The sequence below is a fragment of the Syngnathoides biaculeatus genome, chromosome 17 (assembly GCF_019802595.1).
Source record: "Syngnathoides biaculeatus isolate LvHL_M chromosome 17, ASM1980259v1, whole genome shotgun sequence".
Lineage (NCBI taxonomy): Eukaryota > Metazoa > Chordata > Actinopteri > Syngnathiformes > Syngnathidae > Syngnathoides > Syngnathoides biaculeatus.
This window is the reverse complement of record NC_084656.1, coordinates 5804050-5816012: the sequence shown is the minus strand read 5'-3', so window position 1 is coordinate 5816012 and position 11963 is coordinate 5804050. Positions and strand designations below refer to the sequence as shown.

The window sequence follows — 11963 nt, the reverse complement described above, 5'->3', positions numbered from 1 at the left end:
TCTCCATCTTTCCAATTGTTCCTCTGCATGCTCCCTGCTTTCACTGCATATGACAAAATCATCTGCGAACATCATGGTCCAAGGGGATTCCAGTCTAACCTCATCTGTCAGCCTATCCATTACCACTGCAAACAGGAAGGGGCTCAGAGCTGATCCCTGATGCAGTCCCACCTCCACCTTAAATTCCTCTGTCACACCTAAGGCACACCTCACCATTGTTCTGCTACCATCATACATGTCCTGTACTATTTTAACATACTTCTCTGCCACACCAGACTTATGCATGCAGTACCACAGTTCCTCTCTTGGTACTCTGTCATAGGCTTTCTCTAGATCCACAAAGACACAATGTAGCTCCTTCTGACCTTCTCTGTACTTTTCCACGAGCATCCTCAAGGCAAATAATGCATCTGTGGTACTCTTTCTAGGCATGAAACCATACTGTTGCTCGCAGATACTTACTTCTGTCCCGAGTCTAGCCTCCACTACTCTTTCCCATAACTTCATTGTGTGGCTCATCAACTTTATTCCTCTATAGTTCCCACAGCTCTGAACTTCCCCTTTGTTCTTAAAAATGGGAACTAGAACACTTTTCCTCCATTCTTCAGGCATCTTTTCGCCCGCTAGTATTCTGTTGAATAAGTTGGTCAAAAACTCCACAGCCATCTCTCCAAATTGCTTCCATACCTCTACCGGTATGTCATCAGGACCAACTGCCTTTCCATTTTTCATCCTTTGTAGTGCCTTTCTGACTTCCCCCTTAGTAATCATTTCCACTTCCTGGTTCTTCACTCTTGCCTCTTCAACTCTTCCTTCTCTCTCATTTTCTTCATTCATCAACTTCTCAAAGTATTCTTTCCATCTATTTAGTACACTACCGGCACCAGTCAACACATTTCCATCTCTATCCTTAATCACCCTTACCTGCTGCACATCCTTCCCATCTCTATCCCTCTGTCTGGCCAACCTGTAGAGATCCTTTTCTCCTTCTTTCGTGTCCAACCTGGTGTACATGTCTTCATATGCCTCTTGTTTAGCCTTTGCCACCTCTACCTTTGCCCTACGTCGCATCTCGATGTACTCCTTTCGCCTCTCCTCAGTCCTCTCAGTATCCCACTTCTTCTTCGCTAATCTCTTTCCTTGTATGACTCCCTGTATTTTGGGGTTCCACCACCAAGTCTCCTTCTCCCCTTTCCTACCAGATGACACACCAAGTACTCTCCTGCCTGTCTCTCTGATCACCTTGGCTGTCGTCGTCCAGTCTTCCGGGAGCTTCGGTTGTCCATCGAGAGCCTGTCTCACCTCTTTCCGGAAGGCCGCACAACATTCTTCCTTTCTCAGCTTCCACCACATGGTTCTCTGCTCTACCTTTGTCTTCTTAATCTTCCTACCCACCACCAGAGTCATCCTACACACCACCATCCTATGCTGTCGAGCTACACTCTTCCCTACCACTACTTTACAGTCAGTAACCTCCTTCAGATTACATCGTCTGCACAAAATATAATCTACCTGCGTGGTTCTACCTCCGCTCTTGTAGGTCACTATATGTTCCTCCCTCTTCTGGAAATAAGTGTTCACTACAGCCATCTCCATCCTTTTTGCAAAGTCCACGACCATCTGCCCTTCAAAGTTCCTTTCATGGATGCCGTACTTACCCATCACTTCTTCATCGCCCCTGTTTCCTTTACCAATATGTCCATTACAATCTGCACCAATCACAACTCTAAGGTTGTACTGACAAGGAGTAAAAAAAAAAAAAAAAAAAAAAAAAAAAAAGTTCTCAAATGCATGATTCACAGGTTTTGAGAACGGTACGGATATATATATTGCTTTATCAACAACAGTCAATACCCGGAGTAGCAACATTAACCAAAAAAAAAATCTTGGCAAGGCAGGGAAAAACAAGTTGCATCTTAAAATTTCAGTGAATCTTTGAGTGTATGAGGCCTTAGTCTCACCAAAATCTGAACCAATTTGTTTTTTATTATTATTTTTATTTATTTCATAAATGAAATTCTTTCAACCTTTTCTACTGTGGAGAACTCTATTTCTTCACTGTTGAGAGCCTGTATGTATAATGACCAAATAATCTGAACATATGCCGAAATACCATAACTCAGTACTATATGACTAGTTCTTCACTGTCTCTTATTAGATGAGGTTAACTTCCTGCAGGAGTTTTCCATTCAGTTGCCCAACAGTCCAAACACATCTCTGGTTGTGGAGGATGGGAAGTATCCAGTCCTTCAGATGGGACAGTACTCCATCTTGGCTCTCCCTCTCCTGCAACTCTTCACAGAAGGGTATGATAGAATAAGCTTAAGCCTTATATCTGTGGTTTTATTTTGATTAGAGACTTAACAATCCATTGGTTCAACCTTGATAAGAATTCATGATTTCATTTGATGTTTGTTAAAAAAAAAAAACACAGTTAACTCTATCACAAGAGAAAGGACTCAATATATATGGAAAATGAACTACATACCATTTTCTGAGAGAAGCTGATTGTCACAGATTTGTTAAATACATTCACACCACACTACTGTACTGTATATGTATGAGTTATCATGTCTTCTTTGTACATATCCATATGTTATGTTTCCCCTGTGTGTGTAACATGGACAAATAATTATCATCTTTATCATTATCTCTATCAGACAAATCAATAAATTCAACTGGATCAGTGCCACTGACAGCAAATTTTGTGTTTAGGTTTGCTGAGGAGTTTAGTCTACTGGTGCAGCTGAAAAGCTCTCAGAGAGTTGAAAGCAGCGTGTTCACCATGCTGAGGCCAGATGGGCATATCACGCTGCAGGTCCGAATCGGTCCTGTCACCATCATCCTCACTGGAGCACACCAACGGCACTATGAGTGAGCCTCCTTTCATACTTAACATCAATTTGCTTTAGCTTTCTTCTTATAACATCCAAAATGATCTACATACTTGGGCTAAAACAATGAAATAGTGTAATAACTTTTATCATGGAGTTTTTACATTTGTTATAAATAATTTGTACTATATGTGTAAAAATGATGGCTTGTTATCATTTCTGATGTCTTAGTAATGAAACATTGTGGAAATTCGGTCGAGCAGGTTCAAGGACTGTTTTACGCATGATCAATTTACTTCAAACGTTACCATTTTGTCATTTTATTTGGTGCAATTCGGTTATGCTTTGCCCTGAAGGAAAAAAAATACAGATGTCAAATTGTGATTAAGACATTCATGTGAGAAAAATTTTAATCTTCAAATCGAACCATAAAAAGGAGAGATAGCTCATCCCCATCGTCACAAACCTGTCAGAACGTGCATGGATGCATGCAACAGACATATTGCCCATCACAAATTATTTTTTTCACCCATGTTTGCTGCCAAGTCTTTGTTGGGGAAAGGAGGTCTGGAGGTGGGATGTAAATTTGCAGATTTATGGCATTACATTTTGCCGAAAATTTAGTGTCTGCTCACAGTCACATTGTCCAAAACTAGATTATTGTGTTACTGCTGGTGTAGTGCAGGGGTGGCCAAGAAATGGCTCTCAAGCTGCATGCAGCTCTGCCTCCTTTCATCCGGCACAAAACCAGATCGAAGTTCAGTTTATTTTAAAGTGCGTGCGTCATTACGGTAGTTGCGAGCGCGCTTTGCTTGCGTTTATTACGGTTGTTACAGGTATTGTGACAAAAAGCTCCATGTATGTGGGCGTGTCGTTGAGTGAGTGAGATGAGATATGAGATGAGATGAGGTGTGTGCAGCGGGAGGGTAAGGGGGGGGGGAGAACGTGACAACGACCGAGGGGGGGGGGGGAGAACGTGACAACGACCGGGGGCTTGCAGTCGTCCATCAAGCTGTATTTTGACTACCCTCACCAATGCTAAAAAAAGGGTAACATTTACAGTAGGCTCCAAAAATACATTTTCAAAACGTTTCATTCACTGATGAATGCTGCACAACCTTGGAACCTCTTGATAGAGTTCGGAATGTTTGTTGGATGCCATCAGCAAGGAGGCAACAGAGTGATGTTTTGGACTGGAAAGAAGTACAGTATAACATAATGGTCAGACCCTCTAGGTAACTTGACTGTTTAAAATTATTTGTGCAAATTATGAGAAGTTTCTAAATGACTGTTTCCTGTGATGATATAAAAAGGAAAAACCGATTTCTCTGCCGCCCCCCCCCCCAAAAAAAAAAAAAAAGTTCTTGTGCAAGAGAATTAAAGCATTTAAATTTTGAATACTATGAGTAGAGGGAGGAAAACACATGGTGTGGCCCTTATCATCTCCTGACATAAATCCCACTGAACACCCATGGCGCATCCTTAAAAGAAAGAGCTATGATGGTGGATGACAGTATTCCTCCAAAAAAAGGAGCTTTGGGAGGCAGCTTTTACTGTCTCAAATGCAATAAAAGGTGACTTGATGAGAAAATATGTTTCTTGGTCAAAGTATGATATTTTTCTTTTTAAACTGTTTTTTTAAATTGCATAATAATTTGCAGCTCTTTATTGAGAGTCATTTTGGAAAAGAAAATATATGTTTTCATACTTGAACTCTTGCTCTCTAGCATTTCTGCAAAAATGTACACACTCTTCGGCAGGTTCCCCATCAGCTGTCTGACTAATGGAAAATGGCATCTTGTCGCAGTCAGTGGGTCTGGCCAGCGTGTGGCAATATATGTGGACTGCATTCTGCTGGAGAGTGTGGACTGGGACAACCGTGGGCTGGGGATCAAAACTGATGGACTCTTCATCATTGGAGGCCTTATCGAAGGCTTTGAGACTCCATTTGAAGTAAGCTGTCTGCCTCCAGTTGATTTGACAGAGGCACTGGACATTGTACTATTCTGTTTTTTGATGGTTTACACTGTTTAGATGTGTCTCACTGAGTAATCAATGGTAAGGACCATTTGTGGTGACTACATTGTTCAATTGGTGCAAAAAAAAGGGATTCACATCAACATCAAATGTGTTGAAATGAGCCACTGTCAATTATGAATTAAACAGGTTAAACACAATTAACTGGCATACACACGCTAAATACTTTGCCATTGAGGGAACTGGTGGCAGAACATCCATCCATTTTTTTAGCCACTTATCCCCACAAGGGTTGCGGGGAGTGCTCGAGCCTATCCCAGCTGTCAACGGGCAGGAGGCAGGGTACACCCTGAACTAGTTGCCAGCCAGGCAAAGGGCATATGGAGACAAACAGCCGCACTCACAATCACACTTGGGAGCAATTTAGAGTGTCCAATTAATGTTGCATGTTTTGGGGATGTGGGAGGAAACTGGAATGCTTAGAGAAAACCTACACAGGCAGGGAGAACATGCAAACTCCACACAGGGAGGTCCAGGATTGAACCCGGGACCTCAGAACTGTGAGGCCAACGCTTACCAGCTGCCCCATCGTTCCACCGGTGGCAGAACACTCCTAGTTTATTTGTTTTATTTTTACAGAATTCCAATCTCCACCTTCAGAACTCCCCTTTATGTTGCATGTTGGGTACAAATACAGTACATAGACTAGTAAACAGTCTATCCAGATGATTACGTTTTTTTTTTTTGTATGAGTCCACACACACAGGAAGGAACAATGTTGTGGTCCAAAACTATTCCCGATTCAATTGATAGACAGACATGCAGCTGCAATACTACAAAGCCGTCTGTCTGTGTAAAATATGTAGAAAAAATACCCAAGACAGCCTTTAACCATACAGTAGCTACTTCCAGCAGGTATAAGTGAAATATTATTGATATGCTAAATATCTTATAAAAAAAAAAAAAAACAAGGCAAACATTCATATGAAACAAGCATTACTTTTGCTCGGTTTTGTAAAATTGATTTTACGGTCAAAAGCAGTATACAGGGATGCATGCAGGTTTGAGTGTACCATAGTGGATAAGCAAAATTTAGATTTCTTAGCACAAGATAACATTGACATTGTACATCATTCCCTTTTCCGTGATGGTTACAGTATATTGGTCTGAATGAGAACAGTGTTTTACCGAACTACTGGGCCATAAATTGACCAGCTTAAGATCTGTCCATATACGGTCTTTGCCAACTTTGTAGCTATAGAACTAACCAATACAACTACAACATTTTTTTAGACGACTTGCGATCAATCATTTGTTGACTCATAACAATACAGTAATGGTACAGATGTTTTGTTTCTAAATCTCTGTCTGTATTACTTAAAAATGTTTTCAGAAGGTTTCCATTGTGGTAAAGGAGTGGGTGGGTAGCAGATTGACATTATGACAGGATGGGGGAATTTCAAGCTCAGAGAAGCCCTGAAAATTCCAAATAGTAGGGTGTGCCCAGAAAACTTTCAGAACTACTGTGGTAATGATTCATGAAATCAATGGAACGTTTCACCTTCTAAAATCATAAACAGAATCATCAATGTCTATTTTTCTTTCTATATGAACTATGAACGAGCTTCCTAATTAACACTTCTCTTAATGATGTACTGAATATCTATGTCCTGTATTTATGATTTTTATTGTTTTTAAAAGACTTGTTTCTGAAGACTTTGGCCCATCACTGTGTGTGAGTATATCAGATCATTGTAGTGACATAGAATTTAGTCTGATGCATTGTTGGCCCTGAATTAAACCACCAATCTTCAGCGTGGTACTCTTCATTGCTGCATCATGTTCTTTGTGTTCACACACACATTGTTCCATTGCTGGTTAGCACATATGCCTCATGTTCTGAGTACCAGGGTTGAAATCCTGGCCTCATCTGTATGGAGGTCTCCTTGTCAGTGCGTGGGCTTTCCCCGGACACCCCGGTTTCCTCCTATATCCGAAAAACATGCATCATACATTAATTGAAGTCTCCAAATTTCCTGTAGGTGTGAATGTGAGTGCAAATGATTGTGCCCTTGTCATAAACCAGCGGCACAGGGGCGGACCCAAATGCAGGACTCCAAGACGAGGACATGATATTAAGAGGGGTTTAATTCCAAATCAAGGTCATACACATTGTAGCAGTCCAAGAAGGCAGAAGCACACAAACACTAGACTAGAGGCGAGGTCCAAAAGTATTCAACGAGGTCCAATGACTTTGAGGCAAAACTTGAGAACACGAACAAAAAAAAAACACGAGGTTTAGATGACTCAGACATGCTGTAACTATGGGAAGTACTACAAACGCTTGCGTAATCATGCACTATAAAGCAGTGTCCACACACAGTAACACAATGCAACGAACTGGCAAATGCCGATGACACATTTACCACCTAACTACCTGGTCAACTAGAGTCCCGGATGCAACATAGCTCTGACCACTGTCAGAGGTGTCACCGCCCAGAGCAGTGGCTCGGCCACGTCCCTAATGGCTGTGATCCACGCCATGCTCATGACAGCCCTGCAATTGGCTGGCGACCAGTTCAGGATATACCCTGCCTCTCATCCGGAAACAGAAGGGATAGGATACAGCCCGCCTGTGACCCTAGTGAGGATAAGTGGTACAGAAAATGGATGAATGGAGATTATGTACTGTAGACATATTAGTTATATAGCATGCTCCATCATGCCTGAGGTTGACAAAGCCATGGTATTCCTCCATGAGTGGAAATGTACACTCACCTTCCGCAACAGTAGTTCACCGGCACAATTTAGTGAGATCAAAAAATTGCAGTTGTATCAAATATGCTGCTTTCACAAAGAAATTACAGTTCACATTATTGTTGCTGTAGTATTAAATCAAGATGACATATATAATTTTGACTCTTTTTTTGCTGGCCTGCTGTAGAAATGTAATATTTAGATCTATTTGTTTTAGTTATATTATTTAATCACACAAAATGGTCAGTATATATTATGTGCATTACTGTCCCGTGATCCAACACTAAATACTACCATGCATCATTGCTTTTGATTTTTATGACTGTTCATTGTTCATTGACACTGAAGGGTTACCTGATATTATCAGTTGACTGTACAGTATGCAAGAAGTACGGTATTTAAACCCATTTCACTTCAAAGTGATGTCTATCGGTGCTTTTATAAACAACATGTGCATGCATGCGCACATGCACGCAAACACGCATGCACACACACACACAGACACACACACACACACACACTTATTTTCAAACACTTGCCCATAAATGTGCGAAAATAGTCTTTTAAATCTGTTGGTCTTGTTAATGTCAATTCCATGCATGAATTGCAATAAGAATTATTCACCTGCAGTAAGGTTCTTCATCGCACATGCAAAGTAAATAGGTTTATTTTAGCCACAAAGGTGATCGTTAAACTTCAAATCTTTTGTGCACTGCTTTCAGCATATTGCTGTCTGTGTATGTTGTATTGTAGGGCCATCTGCATCAGCTCACCTTCCTGATGCACAACCTGGATGCTGCTCAGCAACACTGCAGTCACCACCTGCCATGATGCGGTGGGGACACCTTTAAGCCGCAACATTCCTGACGCAAAAAGGCTTTAGAGGTGAGAAAAGGAACAGACTGTTCAACCAAGGAGAATGTAGTTAGTAGTTAGTCATTTTCACTCACTATAGCCAGCGACGGTTGTATGTTTTTTTTGTATGTTTGACTGTACGATTTAATAGAAAGCTGAAAGTGCTTTGGGAACTTTTTTCCCCCATTTGAGTTGAGTGAGGCTGTGCCTAAACATCGGTCAAGGTAACAATGCATAATAATATCAAAAAGAAAATTTAACTCACTACGTGGCTGCTAATCAGTACACACCTCTGCAGAATATACTAAGATGTGGTGTTTGAAGTGAGTCTCTTTCCTAACAGATTCGACAACTGGCCTCAAATGACCTCAACAACCTGATGGGGGATCAGAGGATGAGGTACTATTTACCCTTCGCAGCACTGTAAGTCCGTTCTCTTGGTAACGTAACTCCTAAGAAATAGCTGGTGGATTCCAAATTCACACTTGACTCACAAGAACAAAAGCTACTTAAATAAAATAAATTTCTTTTTGCCCGAGTTCACAGTGGCTCTGCGGTCTGCACTGATAATCTGTGCAAGCTGACCACCATGTCATCATGGTGATTGACTCCAGCTGTTTATAGGCAGGCAGTTGTGTACCACTGGTCTTGTTTCATTGGTTTTGCCCTTTCATCAGGTTGTCTCAATAAACCCAATGAGCCAACATGTCTCATGAATGCAACATGGAGCCTCCAGCCATTCGGCCAAAGCAGCCACTTCACTTATAACTGACCCACTTTGTGTGATTATCAAAGCGGTTAGTCAAGAAACAAATCACCACTTAAAACCACTGTGTGATGACCACTGATGCCAGTAACACGTTACAAATGATAAACCTTTCAGTTATATTCAAAGTAATAATGCACAGTGGTGGTGCAGCACTATAAAAGTGCAAAAAAAAACATGTATTTTCACTCTTGCCACACCGTTACGTTCCTTTGTAAAAAGTTTATTTGATTGTCATTGCTTTTTTACTTGAAAATAAAGAAAACAGTTTTACTGGTGTTACTTCTGCAATGGATTGTTTAATTATTCATACCAAAGTGCACAGTGATAAATCCTTCATGGAGGTTAAAAACTCATTGAAGGATTTATAATATTAGATTGTGACTGACATTTACAATGAAAAGTGAGCGGTTTGAACTTAGTCAGACTCTGAGCAGGTTTAACAAGCTGCATGGCTGACATCAAGTAAGTGCTCCCCCCCATCAATCAGTCACACCTTTGCTAGTTAAACAGGTGCATTTTCTTGTCATCTTTTTTTGCTCTTTGCATCAAAATTACAACACTTAAAGCTATTGTTGGTGTGTGTCTGTGTCTGTCCCAATATCAAACTGCCACTTTTTTTGGAGGGGGGGATTTGGCTGGGTAGCATGGTGGAGCAACTAGTTAGAGCATTGGCTTCACTGTTCTGAGGACCGGTGTTCAAATCCTGCCCCCGCCTGTGTGCAGTTTGCAAATTCTCCCCGATTGCGTAGGTTTTCTCTGGGCAGTCCAGTTTCCTCCCACATCCCAATAACTTGCAATAATTGGAGAATCTAAATTGCCCCTAAGTATGATTGTGAGTACAACTGTTGTCTGTCTCCAAATCTTGAATCAAATCAGGTTGCTTGTACTTGTGTTGTAGTTCATGTCACTTGGTACATTTTCTTCATTGAATGGAAACTTGCTTGGCAGTATATTTTGAATGTAATTTATTGTCATCATACAAAACTGTTCAATGAAATTGGAGATTTCCTGTCTAAGTGTATAGATAAAGGAAGGCACATGCTTCTCATCGTGCTCCTGTTCAATAAAGGGTGTGTGTGTTGGGGGGGGGTCACTGAAGCAGCTGAGTTTTGGTGAGATGATTCAAAGTGAGCAAAGAAGCTGTTGAGCCCCTCTGCCAATGACTTGGTTGTGACTCCTGGTGTCACATCACAGGTTTTGAAGTTTGTGAGGCTCTGTTGACCCTGCCACACCTCCCAAGGTCTGTTGGTTGCAGATGGGACTCTATCCTCCTCTTGTATTCCTTTTCAGTGTTTTTGATACCTTTTTCCTGTTCAGGTCAATCTGTGCTCTAAAGACCTCTGTCACCTCACCTGAAAGCAATGTCACGGGCCCTGAGGCGTGAATGGATCTGGCTTGTTATCCAGGGTTTCTGATTTGGAAAACACAGATACTTTTCCTCACACACACAGTTTCCATACAGAACTTGATAAAGTCCAGTCCAGGCCACATGTATCTGTGCAGTTCCTGGTTTTCAACAAGATCCCAGTCTGTTTGTTAAAAGCAGTCCTGAAGTGCCGTCTCTTCCCAGGTTGTTAGAGTCTTTGTGGTTATTAGTACAATTGTTTCTTTGTTTGTTTGTTTTTGTTTGTTCTTTTTTTGTGGGAGACTGTCCTAGTGGCTCTTTTAGTAGTTAAGGTTGCTGACACCAGTCATCTAGCAAACAAAAAAAGAGGCTATTGTAAAAACCTGGATGAGCATTTTACTACACCAAGCAATAGGTCACAATATTGTGACTGTTCTGCGTGTAATAAAATATAGATATCAATCTACAGACCAAAAAAAATATACTGGAGTGCTTGAAAAGTTGATTTACTCTGGCTATGTTTGAGGAATACATTAGAAACGCCCGCATAGACCAAACAGCGCGCACAATGTGAAACACAGCATGTCATGCAAGTACATTGTTTACATTGTTTACCTGCCTGTTCAGAGTTGTACAAAATCAAGGAAATAGCAGCACCATATGCCTAATAGTTAATGATATCACAATCTGTTGGCCTTGTCTTATTTAGCTTTTTGTTTCATGTGTTTGTATTTTTACGTTTTGATTGTGACTGAGTCTGACTTTCCGGCACTGTCACTTCACAGGATTGTCTTTGTCCGTGTCTATCTCATCTTGTACCCTCCCTTTGTTTGTATACTATACCATGTGAAATGCTGTTATTCCTCCACTTTTTCATGCTGTTCTATGCCTTTCCTGCTGTCTTTTAAAACTCAACATGTACATTGTTAGAATAATTTAAAAACACATCTTAATACTGGATTGGAACAAAATATACTGTTACTTTGTGCCAACATTAACAGTTGGTAAACTGTAGCTATTGGATTTATTTTCTATTAAGCTATTTACATTGACGTTAAAGCCCATCAACTGTCCCCAAAAAAAGGCTTAAGGACAACTTAGAGTCTCCAATTAATGCATGATTTTTGGATGTGAAAGGAAACCCGAGCATTTCAGACAGACACTGGAAGAACATGCAAACTTCAGGACTGGGATTTGAACCCTGGTCCTCAAAACTGTGAGGCATTTGCTCTAACCAGTTGTTCCACCATGCTGCCAGATTCATTTGAGAAACAGTTTATTTTCAGCTGAAAATGCAACAGGCGCAAACCTGTGGCCAGGCCTGGATGCACTTATAAGGGTGAAAGGAAAGACCTGCATTGAATTCCAGAAATTGAGAAATCTCTCACAGCTGGTCCCCTTACATCCATGGGACTGATGCGCTTTC

At 40.9% G+C, this 11963-nt stretch overlaps 1 long non-coding RNA gene across 3 annotated transcripts; it reads right to left on the bottom strand.

The window, feature by feature from the left end:
* Positions 1–6243: 6243 nt before the first annotated feature.
* On the bottom strand, positions 6244–8997 carry LOC133491056 (uncharacterized). 3 transcript variants are annotated; one of them, XR_009792340.1, is made up of 3 exons: positions 8714–8997; positions 8342–8445; positions 6244–6798 (listed from the first exon to the last, which is right to left on the bottom strand). It is a non-coding gene; the product is annotated as an uncharacterized LOC133491056 (long non-coding RNA). The 3 variants fall into 3 exon arrangements; XR_009792338.1 differs by having other exon boundaries at positions 8834–8997; XR_009792339.1 differs by lacking the exon at positions 6244–6798 and adding an exon at positions 7407–7452 and having other exon boundaries at positions 8834–8997.
* Between the last annotated feature and the right edge of the window lie 2966 nt (positions 8998–11963).